General features: G+C 39.7%; 1 long non-coding RNA gene across 5 annotated transcripts; it reads left to right on the top strand.

Annotated features, from left to right (window-relative positions):
• Positions 1 to 510: 510 nt before the first annotated feature.
• Positions 511 to 22,389, top strand: LOC111922818 (uncharacterized). 5 transcript variants are annotated; one of them, XR_002860735.2, is made up of 5 exons: positions 559 to 917; positions 3,417 to 3,522; positions 4,005 to 4,093; positions 20,502 to 20,646; positions 21,154 to 22,389. It is a non-coding gene; the product is annotated as an uncharacterized LOC111922818 (long non-coding RNA). The 5 variants fall into 5 exon arrangements; XR_002860736.2 differs by lacking the exon at positions 21,154 to 22,389 and having other exon boundaries at positions 511 to 917; positions 3,417 to 3,541; positions 20,502 to 20,936; XR_002860734.2 differs by lacking the exon at positions 21,154 to 22,389 and having other exon boundaries at positions 20,502 to 20,936.
• Positions 22,390 to 23,806: the final 1,417 nt, after the last annotated feature.

Genomic DNA, 23,806 nt, shown 5'->3' with positions numbered 1-23,806 from the left:
CAGGCACCAGCTCCTTTCCCTCCCGCCAAGTCCGTGACGGCGGAGCCGCGGAGCAGGTCGCATCCTTGCTCGTACAGCCCGCAGCCCAGCATCCCTCCCGCCCGAGCAGCCGCACCGCCCCTCCCCATGCGCAGGGGCGGGTTCCCTTTGTCAGAGGCTCCCGGAGGTGCCCTCCCCGCCGCCGTGCCCGGCCCGCTCGGGGCGGGGGGACCGGGGGGACCGCGGGCTCGCACCCACCCCCGGGGCGGGGCGGGACCGCCAGCCCGCGTCCTCCCGCGCCACCTGCTGGCGGCCGGCGGCACTGCAGCGCTGCCCCGGCCCAGCCCCCGATCCGGCCCAGCCCCCTGTCCGGCCCAGCCCTCGATCCGGCCCAGCCCCCGATCCGGCCCAGCCCCCTGTCCGGCCCAGCCCCCGATCCGGCCCAGCCCCCTGTCCAGCCCAGCCCCCTGTCCGGCCCAGCCCCCTGTCCGGCCCAGCCCCCGATCCGGCCCAGCCCCCGATCCGGCCCAGCCCCCTGTCCGGCCCCCTGTCCGGCCCCCTGTTCGGCCCAGCCCCCGGTGCGGCCCCCGGTCCAGCCCCCGGCCCAGCCCCGGCCCAGCCCAGTCTCTCTGGAGGAAAAGCCGGTTCCCGAGGCGCAGCCGAGCTGTGTTTTGGGCTCCCCCGGCCCGTTCCCCGATATCCCGGCCGGGCTGTGCAGCCCCGTGTGGGGCGGGCACGGCGGCTCCTGTTCCATGTGTCCGTGATTTCGAGTTTCTGCACCACGGGCTGCTGCTGGAAAGGGCCTCTAAGGGAGTGGCTTTTTTTAAAGGAAGACAATAGGTTTTTCTTAAAGGAAGGCAACGTGTCTCCTGCCGTTTTTTGTGTAATCCATGATCTGTGCATCCCACTGAGGAAGGATAAGGATAGCACTGAGGAAGGTAAGGATAGCAGGCTGCCTCTGTCACTTGTGCACACTACATGGAATCAACAACGCTGAATTTTATTCAGAGGATTTGTTTGTGTAGCTTTAAGTGAAAGCAAGCCTCCCCTTCCAGGAGGATCCAGAAACAACAGAGAATCCGGCCTGAACTTCACATCCCAAGCCTGGGATTCCTTCTGCAAAGGTAGTTTTCCTTCCCAGACATTTCCTCTGGAGTCACAGAGAAGCCCTGAACAATGAGCACCAAAGTGCTGGGAAACATCTCTGTTCTTTACAAATACAGATGTATCTCAAAAAGAGCCTGAGGTTAGGTTCTCATTTCAGAATATTCAGTTCTTGCATTGCTACTTACAAAACATCCTTGCTCTCTGAAAGCAGGAGCTGCTTGGCCTTCCCACTGGGAAGAGCCCTTGGGCTGAGCACTACATCCTGGTGCCACTTCAGCGGGAGACCTAGGAAGCCTGCAGCAACTCTCCCCAGCTGAGCAAACACAGGAACCTCTTCATACGGGAAAATGAAAAAGTCAGAAGGACAGCTTTTCCCATGCCCCTCCCTGGCTTTATGCCTAGGCATGATGAAGATAAATTACACACGTACATGCAGCTGTGAGCAGGAACAGGGAAGAAATTTTCTGTGCACCAATGTACGACAAGGACACAAATGAAACAGTCCCTTAAATTACACAGACAATATTGCTCAGCTATGCAGTGCTGTGGATTCACCAAAACAATCAAGCGGTCTCTGTTTAAGCAGTATCCTCCTCTGTTTCATCCCAGTCCAACTCCCAGTTACATAAAGAACAACACCCTGGAGCTATTTACTCACATGTTCTTGGAAAGGAGGTGATTATTACCACTGGTGGCTCTCAGAAGAAATGTATGTGAGATAAGATCTAAGGAGAAAATGAACAATGGTCATTTGGAAACAGGCTGTTCTCTGAGGGTGCTATTTTCCAGCAAGTGTTGACTTGTGGGGTCAATGAGAAGCTGAGTGGGAAGAATGTTGATACGAATAAAATGCACACAATGAGAGGCTTGACTGAAGCTGAAAAGTTTATGGGCTTCCTCGTAAAATTTGCTCTGCTCCCTTATTACAGGCCACATTGGAAAGATCATATGAGCAGCTTATCACAAAACAGTTTGTGTCACTGTTTTCTCATCCTGATAGAAAGCAGAAGAATCCACGCTTATTTTAAGCAAAGTTTTGGACCCAAAGGTGAAGGGAAGTTTTAAAAGTAACGTCTTTGAAGAGAATGAAAGAGAAAGCATCATTGCACAGTCACATTAAGAATGCAGAAAATAGTATTTGAAATATGACCAGTTCATGGCTGTTAAACCAGGCATTCAATGTGGATTCTTCATTTTCCCATTTTTCTTTTTGTATTAATCTCATCTGTGTGGCTAGAGCCCACGGGGTGCCTTGCACACCTGTGATGACACATTGCATCCACCCTCCTCTGATCCTCGAAGGCTCAGCTCTGAAGGAGATACTGCTTTCTCCTGCCAGGACAGAAATGAAGGGGATGCCTGCACAGATGGGCTCCAGTCCCAGCCAGGATGTGCACAGATGAGGGGCAGCCAGAAACTCTTTCTTAAACCCCATCTCAGCTGTGATTTGCCTTTCAACCCACAGGCAGATAGCTAACGCCCCTCTGAGCTCCAGGAGCTCTGGGAGGTCCCCAAAAAGCAAATGGGATGTCATGGGCCTTTGGGGTTTGCATAAGGGTGTAGATGGGGATTTAATGTTCACAGAACCTTTATTAGCCTTCAACACTGAAGAAGGACCTGCCCAAAAACGTTTGAATAAATTGAACAGCAACTTCACAGAGCAATATATTTGTGTTTCATTACTGGGTTTCCTGTATTGCTCTCTGACGTATTTCGGCCTCTGTGCTTTCCCAGAAAACTGCAGAACAATATTCTGTTCATCCTTTTGTGCATATGGCATTTTTTAAGTGCAGTTGTCAAGGATCAAAGCTATGGACAGAATTCCCAGTATGGCTGTGTTCATTTTTTGTTAAGTACCTGACATCACACCTAGTGCACATTTTGGCTAGGTTGACATCCACTTTCATCTCTTTTGTGATGGAATATCAGTTTCATCCATATGTAGCTTCAGGATATGATTGATCTAAATGTATGTTTTTATAGAGCATGTGCACTACTGCAATATCCAGATGTTATGGGCAGGAATTAATTTGAACTAGTTATAGCAGAGTTGATTAAAGAAATTATTGAAGTGGTTTGTAATTAAAATAATGTAAAAATTTTAAAGATACGTCTGCTTTTATTTTAAAGAAACAAGCAATGGCAAACACCAAAATAACCAGCTTTGTTAGATCATCTTGGTTGTATGAAAACAGTAATTAAAACCCAACTGTGTTCTTTATATCACTAATGGGAATCTTCAAATTAATCAGATGCTTTTTTTTTGCCTGTTTTGCAATGCAAGCCACATAATCAGATTTTTGAAAACTGAAACTTATTCTCTCTTTCAGTGGAAAAGATGGATGAAATAAAGACAGATGGATCTTCTTGAACTGAAAAGTTCATTGAACAACAAACACTTTTTCAGCAGAGACACATTCATTTCCTGGTTGAGAGGTAGAAGCAAGCAAAAAATGTAATATACCAGGCACTGTTTAGTGAAGCTTCTGTTGATTTGAATAGATTCTGTATGATACTGTTAGGCTATTAATATGTGAAAATTACATACCCCCAGCCACTGCTTAAAGATATATTTCCAAATATATTTCCATATTTCCAAAAGGCTGGTTTAAACATAAGCAAAAGCAAGGATATTTGGAATCTATCTATATTTTGGGGGGATTTTTGAACCTTAGTTTTGTGACCAAGAGATGGACATGCTCAGGTCCAAGCTGCTTATGAGCAGCTTCATCCAGGATATCATCAGATAGCCAGGGAGGCAGATAGGAGAAGGAGACTGCCAGTTAAAAACCAGTCGAGCCTATTCTTTTCTTTTATTTAGAAATGTTAACACATCTTAAGACAGCAGACAATGTGTGTGCAACACACTGCAAATGCATACAAAATGCCTCTTCTGTTTGGATTTCTCCTTCTTCCAGGGAAGCATACGTAGAAAGTAGGGGGCAGTTGGACTCTTCATGACCAATGACTGTTGTATGACTGCAGCATCTTATGCTCAAGGACCATGGTAATGACCACATTTATGTGTTTGATAGAAGAAAACCTTTTTCATTAAATTAGATGGCTAATTCACTGGGGCATGTTTAATGTGACAGAATTTGCCCCCAGTTGCAGCATCTGGAAATTAACATTACAGAATGAATGAGACTTAGAGGTGCCTGAGTGTCTCTGCTGCCAGTGAGAGCACTGTGGGCAGTGTGAGTGGTGCTGGCTGGTGCTCAGCACACATAGCTGAGCAGGCTTAGTCCATTTAGGTGCTTGTAAACAAAATATTCTTCTTGCTCTCTAAAGATGGATGATTTCTTCTTCATTCTGCTAGCATAAGGTATTTATTGACTAATGCCATCTAGTAAATGTTCCTGCTCATTGCAGAGGCATTGGACTAGATGACCTTTAAAGGTTCCTTGGAACCCAAACTATTCTGTAATTCTAGGATTTACCTTCTTGCACAACTTCCAGATTTGTAGGCATTGCAATACTGTTGGTGTCAGAAGCACAGAAAATAAGCCCTTATCTGTGGTGCCTGGTTCTGACACCAAGAGAGCACTGAGTTTAGCATAACACCATGGAGACAGCTTTTGAAGTTAAGCAGAAAAACTGGGAATGTGAGTGTGTAAGTAGATAGAGTTTTCTTAAGTCACTGGATGAGAAAGTTAGAGATTAGGGTTTAAGCTATATTAAAGAATGAGGGACAATACGGAGGGATTAGGGCATTGTCCCTTTCTCTTTCTTCTTCCTTCATCTTCTTCTTCTAAGGGTTTTTTGGTAATAATGAGTGATAGGACAAAGAAATCTGCAGTGCAACACACATGTGTTGGGTCTTTGGGTCACTAAGAAAAATAACTTACCTGGCATTTGATTACTGGACAAATAGACGCATAAAAGACCTTGGAGAGATTCTTCATTCTCCATTTTGCACCTTTCTATTTTAGTGTATGTAGCTCCTTGTACTCTGTACATATGTAATATAGATAAGGAAAGAATAAACAACTAAGCCTGAACAAGTCTCTCTCATCAATCTTGGTCCTGGGGAAAAAGAGCCCAACCACCAATGTCGCACTCTGGCACAAAACCTGTATTAGAAGTGCTGTAACTTGCAATACATTAGTAGTGTGCAACTCAAATTTCTTCTGTTTAGGACAGAGTGGACTGGAAGCCAGGGAGTAAGTAAAAGTACATTTCGAAACAAGTAAATCCATAAATGTAAGTCAAGACAATTAATGGTAAGGCATAATCAATCCTATCTGACCAGTGAATAAACTCACTAAGCAGCTAACAGAGAAGAAACTGGAATTCCTTTATGCAAACAAGAAGGAATCTATTGCATAGATGTTAGAGAGTTTTTCTCCTTTGGGTTTGTGAGGGAAATAGTCTCACACTAACTTCCCATATTCTATTAAAGATTTTCTATTTCATTTACCCATTTATATTCTATTCTTATATGAGACAGTTACCCTAGGAAAGTAACCCAAGTGATAAATCTGGGCAGAGAAACCTTAACCTACACCTCAGTTTTCTTCCATAGGAGTCATAGTGTTTACTGCTCTGCTAATGCATGAGCTGAGCTGGAAAATGAGCTTTGAGCATGTGTATTGAGATGATCAACCACTTGTCTTTGCTTGGGTCAGTCCACTCTTTTCCCTGTACTTTAATAATTAGGTTTCCAGCAGGGTAGGATCTTTGCTAAAATAGATCTTGTCCTTATATTTGTTTTCCACATAGATACTCTCTTTTCTTGGGTATTTCTTTTTAAGATGGCTTCAGATTTCAGCCACTAAAATGTTTTGAGGGCCTCAGGTGATTTTTTTTTTTTTTTCTTATATATGAAATGGGAAGGACTTTGTTGTTTGGGTTTTTTGTTTGTTTTGCTTTCAAATCCCAGTTGCATGGGGAGAGACCAGAAGCACAGAGATTTTACAGCTCTGATTCTTAAACACAGTGAGCTGCCCAACTCCTACATGGCAGAAATTCTTCTGTGTGTTGGAGGGTCTGAGAATGAATTGGTTGGAAGCACTCAGAAAGCACATGGCTGACTGGGGAATCTGGACAATGAATTGGCCTCCTGTGTCTCCAGTGAAAACAGGCTTGGTGTGCATGCACTGAACAGCCCTTCAGCAGCAAGAGGCAAAGATGGGTGATCAGAGGAGTTTGGAGAGGGAGCTACATCTCAGCCTAGGGCCATTAATGAGTCTAACCTCATTCTCTCTTTCAGCATGGCAGTACCTTATGAATTATTAGATTGTACTGAGAGGAGGCAGTTCATTGGTAGAAATTAAAATCCAGAACAGAATTGCATTTTCAGGATTTGTGAGGCATAGAGAAAAGACAATGTGTTCATACCAAACATTTTTTAAGATGAATATATTGATGTCATTACTCCCCATTTCTGACTCAGTGCCCACAGTGTATTTGTATGAAGTGATGAATTTTTCCTGACTACACTTGCTAAAAGAATTTTTTAAATCTTCACTTTAAGCATAAGAGCACATCTGCTACAGTCTTTAAACATCTTGCTTTTCCTTTTAGCCCACAAAATATTCCCTTTAAATTTTAATTCTAAAGACTACAGTATAAAAATCTTCTTAAAAATAGCACATACCTTTTGGAGAATATGTCATTTTAATGGAAAAAAATCTTCACTAAAAATCTGCTGTAATGCTGGTCCTGTTTTATTTAGAAAAGTAGACACAGCATTGAGTACCCGTTTTTGTTTTTTTTCTTTATAGCACAAATAGCTCAAAATAAAAGTCTTTGAGCATTAGTGTGACGAGGGGGCAAAAATGTAACATCAGTCAACTGCTACCCATAGAAAATCTACAAAGAGGTTTATTTAAAAAGTAAACACCTTGCACTTTCAGAGGCAAAGCTTGAATGAACATTTGCAGCCTCAAAAATGTCTTAAACTGAGGGGTTTTGCATTCTTTAGGACCACTAAAAAAGTGAATTCCAAAAAAAGAAGCTCATGCATCGAGACCATTCTGCTCCTACGTGCCCAAGACACAATCAAGACTGTTACCTCTAGGTCACCAGCCTACACAGATATTCATCCTGGTTAGACATGCACTTAATAAAGGTCTTCTTTCATCCTCTGCAATCTTGTGTAAACTGTCACTTCTCCAGAGCTTTGCAAAGTGTGAATTCAAGCATGCAAACTCCTAACGATACAACGGGAACTTCCACCAACACAATCTGGCTACTGTGTTATGGTCAGGCCTGGAGTTCACTGTCATACTGTTGGAGACACCAGTCACCAGTAAACTCCCAAATAATGTGTTCATTCAGGGATACAATAAAAGAAAGTTCACTGGAGTGACAGGAGATACCAATATTTACATATATTCCAGTACTATTGAGTACTGAAACACAGTAAAACCTTTGGAAATGAGATATATAGGGGCCTTTTTTCCACCAGCTGAATTTGTGCTGAGGCAAACAGCTCACAATTTAGTCTGTAGCAGAAGGAATAGAAGTCCTTACCTGCTGTGCTTTCCTGATATAAAACTGCATTTTCTGTCCCTACACGTGAACACCCCACAACTGCCCACTCTTACCCACACTGGGTGGGGAAAAGCAGTTTTTTTGGTTGTGCTAGTTCATTTTGCTACAGCTTGGTATCAGATATATTTAGGATAGTAACAATACCTTAATTTAGTTCTCTATTACCCCACCCCAAATCCTCAGATGGGGATTTATTAATTTATTCTCTACTTGGACACATGTACTCAACAAGTAGCAATGATTCTGCACTGCCAACCATCTATGACATTTGTGACACTTTAATGGGACTTTCATGCAAAGGAAGAGTTCTGGCAGCTCAGCTCGGGAAGAGGAATCATCTTTTCTAAGAAAGCAACTGCCTCAGGAAGAAAATCCCCATTTTGTGATTATATTTGAGATTATTTTTCTCTACAAGAAATTTTCAATGTTTTCAATTAAATAAAATTAAGATAATCAATAATAAATTTTGGAATGGACACAAGCTTTATGCTTGTGGTACACAGCAAGGATATAAAAAGTCAGTGGTTAGTCCTGAAAAAGAGACTTTGGATGCTGTCTTTCCTCCATTCCTTCAAACATTTTTTCCTGTGTTTAGATACTTCACGTGCAAAACAGGAGAGTCATGTTCAACTCTTTGCTCAATGTATATTTAAATTATTTAAAGAGCTCCAAAAAGGGCAGTAAAAGAAATCTGACACACTAATCCATAACCTTAGTCATCCCCCCACATCCCCTCTGCCCCCTAAATAATAGTCTTTGTGGTCACAGTAACTTCTAATGCCCTTTGTAAATAGTGTCACAGCAAGTGTTGGATGTGGAACTCACACCAAGCAAATGTGCTGTTCACCATCTCATGTGGCTGTAAGAGACTTGCTCCCACCTGGATATTCCAGCATGGAACAAAGAAACTCTTCCTGACCAAACTGGACAAAAATATTGTTATGTTCCCATGAAACACTTGAGATATGAACCATTTTTAGTTTTCAGAAGAGAAGCCCTGAGTCAGCTGTAACCACCACCTCTTTGCACACTTGGTGCTACACACAGCACATCTAAAGAGAACTTATCAATAATTCTGTTGGTTTCTGACTTTTTGGGTGTTTTTTTCTGCTCCCACTGTAATTTTCGCCTTATCCCAGATGGGGCCAGCTTCTTGTTTCTCCCACCATCCACGAGAGGAGTTTAGCTCCTGGGACACTAGCACCCTTCAGCTTTTCATGATTGTCCCTGCAGGTGCAGCAGACACTGCTGTCACCGGTACAATGACAAAAACTTGCCTGCACCCTGCATGGTGTTCATTCAGCAGATGTCAAAGTGGCTCAGGACTCAACATGAGAAGCAGGGCCTGTGATGAGGGAATTTCTTCCAGTTTTTTAATAAAAGCTTTGTTCCACAATCTTCTTGACTTGGCAGTCTTTAGAAGACTCCTACCACTCTGTCTCCTTTGTGACTTCCTTCGTGATCCCATAACTAAGTTGGCAGACATCACTTTTCCATACCAAAGCTCCATGCAGCTGAGCTGCCTCGCTGTGTGAGCACAACCCACCAGAGCACTGCAGTCACAGGGGATATCCCACAGCATCCTGGCAGGAACACTGACTGAAGAAGCACTTTGATGCAGTGTTGCAACTGGGCAAATGACTGCCCAAAGGGTTCTCTTAGAGGTCTCCTGTTTCTTAGCTCTGACCCAGAGATAACCAGTCTGGTAACTGGTTGGACAAAGCCATGCAGAGAGATGGCACTTTTATGCTTCCCTCTACTTACAGAGCAGTAATCAACTGCTGTTAGGTCTCTTTTTAGGCAAGCAGCTCCTACAGCAGTTTGACAAATTGGAGATGTTCTGATGAAGAGCAGACTAAATTTGCTCATTCTGTAGCTAGTGGAAATGTAACTTTTCTCAGTTGCTTTCAGGTTGTGAAGCAGCTTTTTAAAAGAGCATCTTAATCCACTGTTTGGCATTGCAAGTTTCACACATGGACCATCTGCCTCTTGTTTACCCTCTTCTCTCTGGTCCTTCTCTTTCATTCTCACCTCATATTAAATTTCTGGCTGAAGATATGCTGAACAGTTGGTCTGAACAGCAGAGCCACCTGACATCTGTTTTCAGAAAACAAAGCTAATCAATTGACAGCTCAAGGACCAGACCTTTTGTGTTTTTTTCATACACTTCTGAGCAGCTACTGGTAGCAATGTTGCCAAAAAATCTGGATATAATGGTTTATAAGAGCAATGTCTCATTAATCTGAGAATACTCTTCATGCTCTATACTAAGGCCTCTTGAGCATTACAGCTCTTATACTCTTACCAGTGTTAAGTGCTTCATATACGAGTTCTTCCTTCTTCATATCCTATAGAAAATAGCATTCTGCATCACCCATGGAAAACAAAGGTCATTTTATATCATAGATGATATTATGTCTCTAATCCCAGTGTGCACACAAATGCATATCTACAGCTTTCTAGTCTCTCTCAAAACAGGCACAAAGGCATACATATATGCTATAGGAAAAGAGGCTTGGGAAAGTAATTGCTCACAGTAGCTTTAGAATACATTCAAAATTTCTATGTAATATAAGGAAAAATATTTCCTTATTTATTATATATATATATATATATATAAATATCTCCTTATATATTAAGGAAAAAATTCCTAATGAGACATAGAATACATGGAAGAATAGGAGACTAGAACTTAAATTTGGTCCCAGGTCTGACTGCTCTGACAAATAATTGCCTGTCTGCACCGCAGGTACTTCAGCTACAAAGCTGACAAAACACACTTGGCAAGACTCTTGAAGACTGAGTTACTTGGTAAGGCTCAAATCCAGCTTGAGTGCCACAACTGGAGCTGGAGAGTTGCCTTCCTTTACTAAATTAAATATGTATTGCCACCTACTGGCTATATTGCCATGTCAATATAGCAAACATGATTTCAAGGGTACAAAATCAACCACCCATGTTCTCTCCATATGAACATTATACACACTAACAGTAGAATAATGAAAAGTTTATTTCCATCATTTTTAGTGAGCAAATGATATTTGATGGTTTTTTCTCCTTTTACAAAGTATATGAATAAAACCAGTTTTGTACATTTAGAGGTTCCATCATGTGGCCATACTTGGCTGTGCTGCAGGGTATAATGTGACTGACTAAATCAGAAGAGATGCCAGCAGTAGAGCTGGCTGGATGTAGGTACGAGAAATATAACCAGATTTAAGCAACGCTGTGGCCACAGTCTAGCTTAAGAATGGTCATGCATCAATAAACCTACTGTATAATTTCTGTTGTTAGCAATCAGTGAATTAAACTGCACTAAAAGCATGGCTAATTATCCTAATCCATGATTAGCAAAGCAGCAAAGCAGACTGGCATCACATTCTGGAGAAAAAAAAAATTATAATATCACAGTTAATCTGTAAAATAATACAGTACTGCAATAGTGTTTTTTTTCCAAGAAAATCTGAACAAGATCTAATTCAGGGATTTTGATAAATGATAAAGACAAGTTGCATTGATTCTGGTCCAACCTGAGCTTTGCCAATAAAAACCCAAGAACCGCACAGGATGAAGAAAATCACCTTAATTTACATTGGCTCTAAATTTATTCTGCCACCTTCCTCCAGCTGATTATTGCTGTATCATATAAATGTTATTCTACCAATTCAGCCAGTAAAGGTCTTTTTCAAAGCTTTGATGCAAATTACATCACTTTAAAAAAAAAGAGTTCAAATGTGGTTTGCCTAAGTTTATATTGGAACAGGTCAAAGAGTGCTTACTGAACCTGCACCAATTGAATGGATAAAGGCAGTAACCTTTGGCTGCTAATGGAGGTAAATAGTTGCAGAAAGGAGTTTTTAAATTAAGTGAAACCAGAATCACAAGAGGATATTTTTTCATACTTCCTAAATTATAGCTTATTACATAGTGCTGTAAAGTAATTTTTTAGCTTAGTCTGCAGTAAACCGAAATATCTCTACTCAAAGATGAGATTTTCAAAAGAGAAGTTTCAGACACAGTAATTTAGATGTATTGACTTTATAGTTTCAGCTGATTTCCTTACATTTATAGATTGCTCCTGTGCAGACCACCCCTACTAAATTTCACATATGGCTATGTCTTCAGATTTCATTAGTGTAATTTCACAATGCAGTGAAGGAAATATACATATTCAGCAGAAACCTGTATTAGATAACTACATAAATGCTCTCTTTAAAAATTGGCAACTGCAGTAACCATTTCTAGTGGGACAGTACCAACGAGCAGTCTTAAACAAACAGCTACTTGACTTTCATAAACAGAAAACTGCTCAGTCCTTTCCTCCAGTTTTTGGGATTCACTTTGAGGATTTCTATTGAAAACAGAAACTATATTCTTAGGTTGGGAGAGCTCTGAAGCCATTCTTCAGAAAACACTTGGAGAATGAGCAGCTGATGTCAACTTACCTTAGAAAGTGTCTTTAAAAACATTTATGAAGGATTAGCTATCATGAGTCCCTAAACAATATTAGGTATTAGACCATCTCCTCTGAGAAGTTACAGTGTACTGAAGTAATATGCAAATACAGAACTACTGTAGCCTCACAGTTTGCCTTTTCACCAAGTAAGGTTCTGGAAAGAGAGAAGAGTCAGATTAGATATTAGAAAACACACTCCACAGGTATTGGAAAGGTTGCTGAGAGGAGCTGTGGATGCCCCATCCTTGGATGTGTTCTAGGCTGGGTTAGATGGTGTCCTGAGCAAAGTGATCTAGTGGAAAGTGTCCCTGCCCATGGCAGGGGGGTTGGAGCAAGGGGATCTTGAACGTCCCTTCCAACCCAAGCCATTCTATGATCCTTTGACAGCTCTGCTGCAGCACTTAGCCTGACAAGCAGCAGCATCCAAAATACTTCTTTCAGGATGAGAAAATATCTGTATTTTTTTTACCCTATAACATATGGATCTATAACACAAGTTCCTTTTAATCTATGACATACTTCTGTTTTAATCTTCTCCCTGTGCTCTCTTACCCTTTGGTGACTTTTCACAGCTGTGAAAGTTACCTGTTGTAGGCAACTAAATTTGCAGATTTTGGCAGCTGGGAAGTTTAACACAGTGCACAGCATGGCAAAACACGATATTTAATACATGGTGAGGACAAAGTGCTACCTTTTGTTTCAGGACAAACACCCTTCAAAGAGGAACGGTGAGGGGAATTCACGTGAAAACTAACCTGTGAGTAGCCATGGGATGGCGATCTCGATTCACACAACCACAGTTTGAACACCAGAATGCTGAAAGACTTGCTCAAAATAATTACATCCAGTCACTTACTCTTCATCCAAATCTGTGGCAAGTTAATCAATTCCTCTTAGCCAGGTTTGGTGTTAGTAATGCCACTAAGACCTACAGTCTGAGAAGTCTAATGTTTATCCACCATAAAACAATAAGGATTTTCCAGAAATATTTTATTAGAGACTTCAGAAATATTCAAAGAGAATTTAATAAACTGAAATAGTTCAAGGTACAACCAGTGGCATAATGAATAAAGGCTCTTAGAAAAAACAGTGATCAATTTTATATTCAGATTCTCTGTACTCTTTAAATTCAAATTTGTACACTTTTTTCTATTTCAGGAATTTGTTTTTTTCAGGCATCAGATTAAAGTCAGGGTAGCTACTGTAGAACAGCTACGGTCATACGTATTTTATCAGGGAGAGAAATTGAGTTGTAGTATTAGAAGTGACAGTAAAGTAATGGAAAACAATTTTTTTAAAAAGTCAAAATCTTATCACACAACACTGGTGATAACCTTGTAGTCCCCAGATCTGACTTGGATGAGTTTAATTAAGCAGGAGCTGAATTTTCTTTATGCATGTCACAGTCTGACATCTCTGTGCATAAGAAGGAGGTCAGGCAAATATGAGTCACATCAGCAAAACTACAAAATAAATAAAAAACACAGAATGCACCTTAAAAATATTTCAGGTTGCAGTTCTACATTCTGAAATCATACTAAGTTTTTCAAGTGCTTTCCATCTTCAGACCCATCTGAATTCAAATTCCCTTTGTGGAAGAACAGAAGATATCAGAGCAAGAAATGACACCCTACAATTGTGTGGGGACAGGCCAGCTCTCATTGACTGAAGTATAGCATTGCAGTATATTATATAAACTTCCAACTGATAGCTCAAGTGGAAAAGCCCAAAGAACAGCCAAAGGTGTCTCTCTGAGAGCTGCTGGACACTGATTGCTGCTGGTGCTGCATTCGGATTTTTAGAGGATCTGCACCTTTGAGAAATGCTCCCACAATGTGTATGCAGCTGATTTCACCAGTGAAATGGTTTTTACCTGTAACATACTACAGTTAGAGATCATGTTGATGACAACAGAAAGGCTAAATTTCCTAGTCATGACCTAGGTGCTTAATTTTTGTTAAGCTCAGAAATTCTTAGTGAAGTATTATTTTTTGGCTTATACACACAAAAGAAGTTAAAATACAGATAAAGGGGTGTGTGGATTTACAGCCTGTTATCCATTGGAGTCTTGAAGCAGCTCTCTGTATGTTCTAAGGTAAGTTGTTTCATACAATGCTCTGTAGGTGTTCAAGCAGAGAAATAGCATAAGATGTTTAGACAGTTATTAAGTTCACAGTTTCATTTACTGTGCACTGATTTCTCTGTGCAAACAAGTTTTTCTTGAGCAAGAGCAAGAGAGGAGTGTGTCTAATTGACAAGTTACCAAGGAACAGGAAAAGAATGGAAAGCAGAGTAAAGAGAAAGTTGAAACTAAGTTATAGGGAAGTAGTGTTCATCCTATTGGCTTCTTAAAATGTATTTTTCATGTGGTAAGTGGCTGGCTGCTGCTCAGACTTTCAGACTTCAGTGCCACAAACAAATGCAAGAAGATTCCCTGATCTAATTCCTTGAAGGTCTCTGAAATGCAAATGATCCCTGACAAGTAAGTCAACTTCTCCCTTACCATGGAACTGGAAAAGAATGGAAAGAGGCAAAAGAGAAAGTTACAACTAGTTCAAGACGAGAAAGTTGCCCTGGTTCTCGGCACTAAGCAGCACTGGCACCAGGCACAGAACAGCACATGCTGTTATGTCCTATGGCATCTCCTGTGTTTGTGTGGAAAGGGGAATTGCTCTGGAAATATTCAGAAAGGTTCAATACAGCTTAGGCAAGTTAAGTTTTGGCAGAGGTTTCCAAAGTGTGGTCTGTGAAATCAGGAAACAGGTCTGCAAACGTATCTGAAAAGAGTGAACTTAGTGATGCTGGGAGCTGCAGCTTATCCTCAGGTCTGAACTTCCACTGGGCAAGCTGGGGAAAGTCTGCAAAGCAGCACTCCATGGCTGGAGAGAGGTTCTTACAGGGCACCTGGACACTTCAGCAACTGCCTAAGAGTAACCTGTGAAGTACCATAAATAGGGTCTGCAAAAATGTGGCCAGGAAAGAAAAGCAACTCTGTGTTTGCTTTTGTGGGGTCAGAAACACAGGCAGCAGCCAGTGTTTTAGAGATAACTTCTCTCTTGTCCATTTATGTGTTAACTTGCTCCCAGCTTCCATCTGCTCCTTGCAGCTTCCTCTACCTGTATAGTTGCACCATCACAATAAAAATGATACAGTTTTACAGCTGCTGACTTTGGTATCTATACAAGATCCCTCTGACCAGGCAGCTCTGTGTCAATGGATAAACAGACCCAGCACACATAAAGACTTCAAAAAGTTTCTGGGTAAGGGAAAAAAATCAAACTAGGAAAATCTGAATATATGATAACTCTATTCATACATCAATTTCAATTTGCCGTATCAGATTATGTTGCACCTGGATGTTTGATGTTGTCAAGAATGATTTAAATTAAAGTGCAGCTTATCTGTTAACACAAACCCTCACATTCCCTTAGACTCTTCAATGCAAAGATCATATCTTTGACTTTCATGAAGTGCCTGAAAAAGAGCCCGAAAAAGCCATGAAAAATACTAATATCTTTAAGAGTGACGCGATATATGAAGTGAAGTAACATTGAATATATAAGGGAAAATTCTCTATACTTGAGGACAAGATAATAAAACCAAATAAAAACAGGATAATTCTAATTTTCCCTATGATTTCAACCCATACACTGAAGCTTTATTTCATCTAAGCTGATGTCATGTTGAAACTATAGGCAAAAATTTTCAGAAAGTGAAAACAGCAATTTTTAGTCATTAGATTAAAAAACTGATTCTGTAGCTGATGATAAATGTTTTTACTTGCTGTAAAAAGAAAAAAAAAAACCCTCTGCTTTAATCTGGTGATTCTAATTATTAAAAACTCTGCTTTAGTATGCTTAAATCATGTTGCCTGTGAAGACTAGGAAAGAAATCACACTAAATATTAATTACTTTTTACAATTGTCATGGTTTAGAGTTCTGAAAGCTTAATCCTCACATTAGAAAGATCTAATCTATCCCAGAATTCTCATCCTTGAGGCCAAAAACCAGAAATAATACAAGAACTCATTCCATACATGGAACATGATATGAACATTAGCATATTTAAAATGTAAAAATTTTATCAGATGGCTATAGCAGATGCTATCAAAAGAGGAGCAGAACAAGCTATGTGTAGCAGTAATTGAACAAACACTTCCCTATCTGGAACCAGATTTTGTAGAAAATCCATAACAGCTGCTTTAGAATAGGCTAATCATACTGCTAGTCCAGATCCAATTCCTACTGTATCCCCAGACTGTTATTTTTCAGTATCTAAAACAAATTCTTAGCAGCCCCTTCAGAACCTGCAGTGCTGGACCTTGACAAGGAAATATAAGGAATCTTGATGGTGAATCTCAGAGGAATAATTCAACCAGAAGAGTTGAGTCCCAGACTCCTTTTGACACTCAAAAATGCAGCTTCCCAAAAGACATCCCAAAAGGCAACTTCTTTCAGAAAGAAAGAAAATAAAGATGTGAAGTAGGATAGTAATATATCAGGAGGAATGCTTTCTGGCTTTTCATGTTTAATAAGAAACTTAATTGTATAAATATGTTATGCTGTGCATCAAAAACTGAATCATAGAATATTGCATTATAGGAAAGATTTTAAATTAAGTATATTCTCCTTAAGAATATGACCATGATATCCTTAAATATATTCAGGTAGTCTGTAGTGTGAAAGCACATAAAGTGAGAGGGAAGGATTTTGCTACACTAGTAAGGAATTAAAAATACGGGTACTTGAACAGGCTCATGCAACTTTTGGTGAAATCAGGAGCATAAAGGAAACAGAGACCACCCAAACACTCCTGGAATCTTCCTCATTTTCCTGATTTTTTTGGTCTTTTTTTCTTTTTTAATTTGAATGAAATTTACATCTTTAGGAGAGGCCATGGAAGGAACATGAAAGCATCAAGTGTCCTGATGATTCACACTAATCAGGGACTCCGTCCTGTGGCCACCTCACAAGATGAGGGCTGAGGGCGCCAGCCAAACCACATGAGAGGTCATCATGCACTCGCATGATATCCCCCAAAATCTTCACTAAAGCTGAATTCTTCTCTTCCCACAATTCTGGAAGGAGTGCAGCACCAGGCTTGACTTGTAAAATTTTAGGCTGAACTCAAGAGAATTTAGGTATTTTTTTTTCTCTCCACCCATGATTCTTAGGATATTTTTTCCTGAGGCATTCATGAATTCTAGAATCCCAGGCAATAGTAGTCTTCTTGCCAAGAGTATAATAATCTGGGAGAAATATGAAAGGTGTTTTTGACTTCCTAAAGTTACCTACCAAGCAAATGACTGCTTCCACTAAAGGCTTGTAGTAACACAAGAGCCCTGCTCAGCCCCTCTGTTGAGGGATGGACACTTACACAGGGAAGAGGCAAAGGGCAGATCGTGTGTGCTGCTCCTGCCCCTGAGCAGGAATCCTGGAGGGCACAGGCTGAGCACAGGACCCCTGGCAGGGGGAATGTGTTGGATTCAGGAGTGGGAGAAGAAAACTGAGCTTCTCACAAAACTGTCTGCTCTTGGCAAAAGGAGAATAAGGAAGAGCAGGCAATGAGGAAGATCAGAGACAGACACAGTGTCTGACACTCAGAGCATCTCCCTTTACATGGTGACAGTGGGATGCTGCCAGGGAACTTGTGCAGTGGGATGCTGAAGGCATACACAGAGTAGGCTCTTAGTGAGCCAAGAAGCATGAATGCATTTTGCTTTATGTTGGTGTGAGAGGAAGGCTGTAGCTGAGGTTATGTTGCTATGGAAGCACAGAAAAAAACAGCAAAGCAGCTCTCCTATGAGACTGGCTGTTCTTTAATCTGAGGTGTTAGCCAACAGATGCTGCTCTATTGTACTTACACAGCAGTGCAGCTGCTAGCCTTGCAATTCAGCAATATTCAGAACTCAATAAGGGCCTCCTGGGTCCTTCTCAGGCCAGTTTACACTACTCTTAAGTGTGGGAGATGTTGTCTTTTCTGATCTTATTATTTGACTCTTATCTGTAAATTTGTTCATTGACTTTATTGAATAGTGCCTATCCGAAGCAATTGTGGGCAACTGAATGCACTTTGAGAACTCCTGAGAGTTCTCACTTTTGAAAAGCCACATACAAAGCTCCTCACTGGAATAAAGTCACATTTTGGTAGAGTTATCAATTGGTTAATGGCTTTGTTTCACCATAGAAAATGGGGCCAGAGACTTGAGATATAAAGGAAGTCTTTTAATAGCAAAGCAAAATGAAAGCTGGGAATTGCTTCAACCCACTAGTGTGAGGACTGCAATTTTTTTTACAGTATAATCAAACATAGCAAGTTGATTCTATTCCTTGCTATGTTTTCTTCAGGCACTGTATTTTCAGTTACTTCAAGGTCCATTAGTTTATTTTCCTCTGAGATGAATTTGTGTCAGCTCTATGTTCTTCTTAGCTAGGCACAGGGTATTTTTAAACATCACTTCCTAATCTTTGCATTGCTGTGGATGAACCCGTATAAAGACTGACAAACAGACCACTACCACACCAGAAGAGTACAATATGCATATCTGTAGATTATGCTTTCTTTTTCTATGTAACAAAGGAACTTACTGGAGTAACTGGCTATACTGGAGTTAACTTTATGTTCCTTTATTCTAATTCTAATATGAATGATAAACAACTGCAGCTATCATGAGGCGTGTTTCTGATTGGAAAATTACCATCTTTAAATGCAATAATGCACACATTTCCTAGATAAGGCAGAACTAGAGATAAGCAATTTACTTTTGAGTACATAGTGACCAGAATGAAGAGACTAAACAGCTCCACTTCATTAACTTGCCTTTCATAGACCTTTCAAACCATTATGCTTTTATCAGTAGCAATTCTCAGCAAATCATCATTTCATTTAAACTGGAAGGAGCTGTACAAATAAAAGAAAGAAAAATTACTTTTCTGAAAGCTGATGCACATCCTTGTGGATGATAACAAGTGCTAACACTCAGGAGCGTCTTCTCTCCTGCTTCCCATTCTTTTTGATTCTTGCACAATTTTCCTCTCAAAATTGTCTCTGACATGAGCTTAACTCCCTGTAATAGCTGTTGTGATTTATGCTTTGAGGAGATGCAAGATTAATAGAAATATGTTTTTTAGATCTTATTTTCTAATTTCCAGATTACTTGTTTTAAGATAAATTCTGAAGTCTGTGAAGAGCAACGAAAAATTAATAAAAAGGTGAACTAAATAGGCAATAGAATAAGGGTATTTTTTCACATAGCACTAACACAAATGGATACAGCAGAAATTAACCTGACAAAAGATAAGAGGCTTTTTTTTCAGGACCCTAAGGGAGTCTAATTAACTTATTTCCAGAAATGGGATAGAAGCATCATACTGATTTTACTGTCAGATATTTGGCTAGAAATCAAGAACTTCAAAAGACATTAATGGGCAAAAGGTAACATCTGACAATATAGCAGACAGGCTCATATAAACTGTGGGCTCCTTAATTTAAGAGTTCCTGAGGACATACTGAGAGCAGAGATATTATGGGCTGTAAAAAGGAATCTAAAGTCACAAAGATTAATCATACCAAAAATAGATAATCAGCAATTTCCTTTCCATGTAGTAAGAGCTACCAGCAGTATGAAAAATGAGCTATAAGGCTCAGAAAATGGGTTGCAGGGTTTGCTGTGACCTGCTGTGGCTGCTCAAGGATTCCAGCCATCAGCATATCAGCATTGCATGTAAGTACATGAAACCATTAATGGATGTAGGCACACAAACTCCTCATTTCCATTCATTACTTTTTCTGCCAAAGTCATGACAAAGTACCTGATGAATGTGCAATATTCCAGATGATGTTAGAACTGACAGAGCAAGCCACATGCAAGACCTCAATTTTTATTGCTAACTGACTGATGCTCTTTTCAGAGGTGAATTTGGGTTGGTGTTAATTTCTATGATATTTTACTTTTATTAGCAGTGTTGCCAGTGCCAACTCCTACAGCCAAAAATGTCCCATCATCTTCAGGGACTTACCATAGATAAGCCAGAAAATTTAAACCATGCTCTTTTTTCCACAAAAATATATCAGAAGGGGAGAAGCTTGCTAATGGAACAATATGCAGTTCTCTTGAGACAAAAAGCTTTCTAAAGGAATGATATTTATAAATAAAATCTACTGTACAATGCTAATTAGATCTGGTAAAGTACAGACCATTTCCAAACATAAATTGTAAATGTGAGCAACTAAATTCTCTAAGGAGGGTAGGTTTGGGCATAGAAATTCCAAACCCAAGATATTTCAGAACTATGATGGAGATACTGTGGGTTTCAGCAATACTCTACAAAGAATATTTGTATTGAATATTTCTGGTTTCCTCAGATATAACTCTAGTTTTATCATATATAATTTCTAAATAGTCCTGTTGTTTCAACTATAGCTACTACAATTCCAATTCTCTCTGTTTAAAATTTTTAGCCCATAGAGCAATGGAATACAGAAATTATGTAAAAGATGATCCCTTGAGACCTACAAAGTCACCATGACTGCAAAGCAAAATTCAGAAGGATACTCAAGAAGAGAACTTAATGAAAATGGCCATTGTAAATGTCAGAACATTTCAGTAAGTTGTTATCTCTGCATAGCAATGTAATGATTCTAAGAGCAGAATGAGAAAGAACACCCTCAGATAAAATTACTGTGAATTTAGTTTATTTTTTTGGAAAAACAAGATAAAAAAATATAAATAAGTATCACTACTGGCTTCTTGAAGGATGAAAGAAAAAAAGGAAAAAATATACAGTGACTCTTACTTCATTTATTCCACAGCATTGCTTCTAGGCTAAGATGATGTGCAAGATAATTGCAAGGAAACTGTCTGAGTACTCAGAAAAAATAAATCCTCCAACATCATCTGAGTGTTGTGAATGTGTAATTCCTCTCAGTCTGATTCTTCAACACACCTGCATCATTTCTGTCAGACTCTGGAACTACAGGCCAGCTGAGGAAACAGCCTTGAGCAGTGCTTTTTTAATTGTGAAAAATTTAAAATATTATCCAGGTCTAGTACTGAGTGAAGCCATACAAATCAAATGTATGACTTTCCTTCTCTTTCTCATATTGTACACAGGACATGGATTCCCAGTGACATATCCAGAGTTACAGCACATCTTTCAGCTGAGTAAGAACCAAAGGCAACTTCTACTTAACTTCCTTAAACAATGGTCAGTTCTGTTTTTTCCAAGGTAACAAAACTGCAGTTGCAAAAGGACTTAGCCTTGAGCATTCCTGGACACACTGCGTTGCACCTGGATCTAGAAGGTGTTTGCTGTTCCAAAATGTATTCTTTCCAGGCTTTAAAGTTCAAGATAATGTGAACAGTGATAAAAGATAAGAATGTGTCTGTGAGTAACTGACAACTACTGACATTACACCTGCAAGATACATGAACATACATACATGAACACAGAGTTGAAATATATGCCATATATTCCCATATGTGAAATATTTCCCAGTCCATTCTCACCCCTGTCCAGGTTCCAGACATGGTTAGGCAAGAGTATAAAGGAAAGATGAGACATTCATAGATTGCTGTGGGGAAATTAAATTCCATTTTTCTAGCTAAACTATCAATGATCTTTCTAGTTACATGCACAACTCCAGGCCCATTTTTAGATTTATTTTGTCTACTTTATGCCAGCAATTCTTCTCTGGATTCCAGTGATAATGTCAGAGCATCTCACGGGGTTGTTGGTATCCTTGCCTCTGAGCATGACTCTGAACGAGCAGACTGCCAAGGTATCTGATAAGAATGACCAAGCAGGAGGTGGTTTGAGTTCCAAGACGTCAGTGTTTGGAAGTTCCTAAATTGCCACATCTGTGTCCTCCAGTTCCAGGACATGTGAGCTGCTTTCTGCAGTGGTGACAGCCAAAGAAAAGCAGCGTGGAACAGACTGAGGGGAGACATTCACTGGAGAAGACATTCACATTCTTCATGTGTGTAGTTCTCTACTCAGGGCATGAACAGCAAAGCTACAGTTCCATTATAAAATTGAATCAAAAATCAACAACATTTACAAAGGAGTCATTCCTCTGGCTTTAATGGTCTTTGTGTTAGGAAGAATCCTTAAAAATTATACAATTCATTTTTCCAGAACTGATGACAGTCAGTCTGTCCAATAGATGAGAAATGCAAAGTATTCAGTTTTATTTGTTTGCACAGTATTCAGTCCCTATCTTGATGGGTACCACCGTAATAAGAAAGATTCATAATAAAGTCTCACTCATGCCAGTTATTTCACAATATCTCTGCTTTTTTATACAATTACACAGTAAGAGGATACATGTTGTAAAGTGCAGTTATCTCTAATAGTTTGTCAGGTGTCTACAGCTGTAAAACAGAAAAGTTGTTTGGTCTTATCAGGTCATCTGAGTGACCTATCTGAAATCAGACTGCTTTGCTCAGACTGGAAACAGGCCCCAAAATGCATAATTCTTGATAATACCCATATGCACACTAGCTCAGCCAGCTAATGGGAAAGGCAAATGGCAAAGAATTAAAGTGTTTAACTTCAGAAGAGATGTGCAAATATTGACATATATTTCACACCAGTGAGGAAGCCTCAAAGCTAAGACTTGTTTTTCAGACCACTAATTCTAAAATATTACTAGTTGTTTTATAAGCTGGGCAAAAATATTTTATCAACATCTACTTTTCTAAAAATGCTAAGCTGGATCAAAGACACATTTCAGAGGTTGATATGGTTCACAATTGAAGCACACTCCCAAATTCAGTAGGGGAATTGCTGTACAGTCACTTCTTATGATTGTAGCCAGACTATTTTTTTCTACAATGCAGATCATCATATTTTCTTTGTTATAAATGCTCAACACTACTGCCATCTTTCAAAGCATTTGATATGAACTGTGTTAACATGATTCTTTGGAAGTTATTCTGTACATTCAGTAAAATCTATCCCTTAAATCTTGTAGTTTGAACTATTTTTCTCTGGTTAAATCAGCTGACAATTTCCCACTGCCCAAGCTGCTTTCAGACAAGGACAACTAGCCAAAAAAAGTATTCAGTGCCAGGTAGGTAGAATGTACATGAACAAATGTTACTGCCATGCAATTCTGTACAAGTATTTTCAAATAATTTCAAAAGTTCTGGTTTCCCAAGCTCAGGAAAAATCAAGTTTTGTTGATTGTTTTGCGCACCTTTTCCTGATAGTACTCAGTTCAAATGTTCTTCCTATTCTTTATCCTCTCCTGGACAAAATGCTTTTGAAGAGTCTTTTGGGCTTTTTTGTGCTCCTTCTTTTACTTTTTTGATTTTCCTGCTCCCCTTTCACAAGTTTTTACTTACAAGCTAACCTGGACTCACTCACTGTCCATTAGTGTGTTATATATTCATGTCTGTGCTTGCTTTTAAGAATAATTTTATTTCAGATATTTTATAAATTTTCCTGCATTTACATTAAGAGACAGGATATATTCACATCCAATCTTTCACAAAATGTTACTACTGAAATAATGAGCTGAAGGCATATAATTGCATGTCACCCTAAGGTTCTGGATACTTCTTAGTTCCTAAAAAGCCTATTTGTTGTTAAAATTTCATTATACTTCTTCTGAACAGCTGGTAGTAAAGAATAATTGGCTCTGTACAGACAGGAGGGCTTCTTATCTGGAAAACCCTCCACAAGTATCCTCAGATATTATGTTGTTTGATCACATATTTTGGTCCTAAAGTTACAGTGTCAAACTACTTTTCAGCAGCATAT

Source organism: Cyanistes caeruleus, chromosome 3, assembly GCF_971803275.1.
Source record: "Cyanistes caeruleus chromosome 3, bCyaCae1.hap1.1, whole genome shotgun sequence".
In the NCBI taxonomy this organism is placed as follows: domain Eukaryota; kingdom Metazoa; phylum Chordata; class Aves; order Passeriformes; family Paridae; genus Cyanistes; species Cyanistes caeruleus.
The sequence above is the reverse complement of the archived record's forward strand: the minus strand, read 5'-3'. Positions and strand labels throughout refer to the sequence as shown.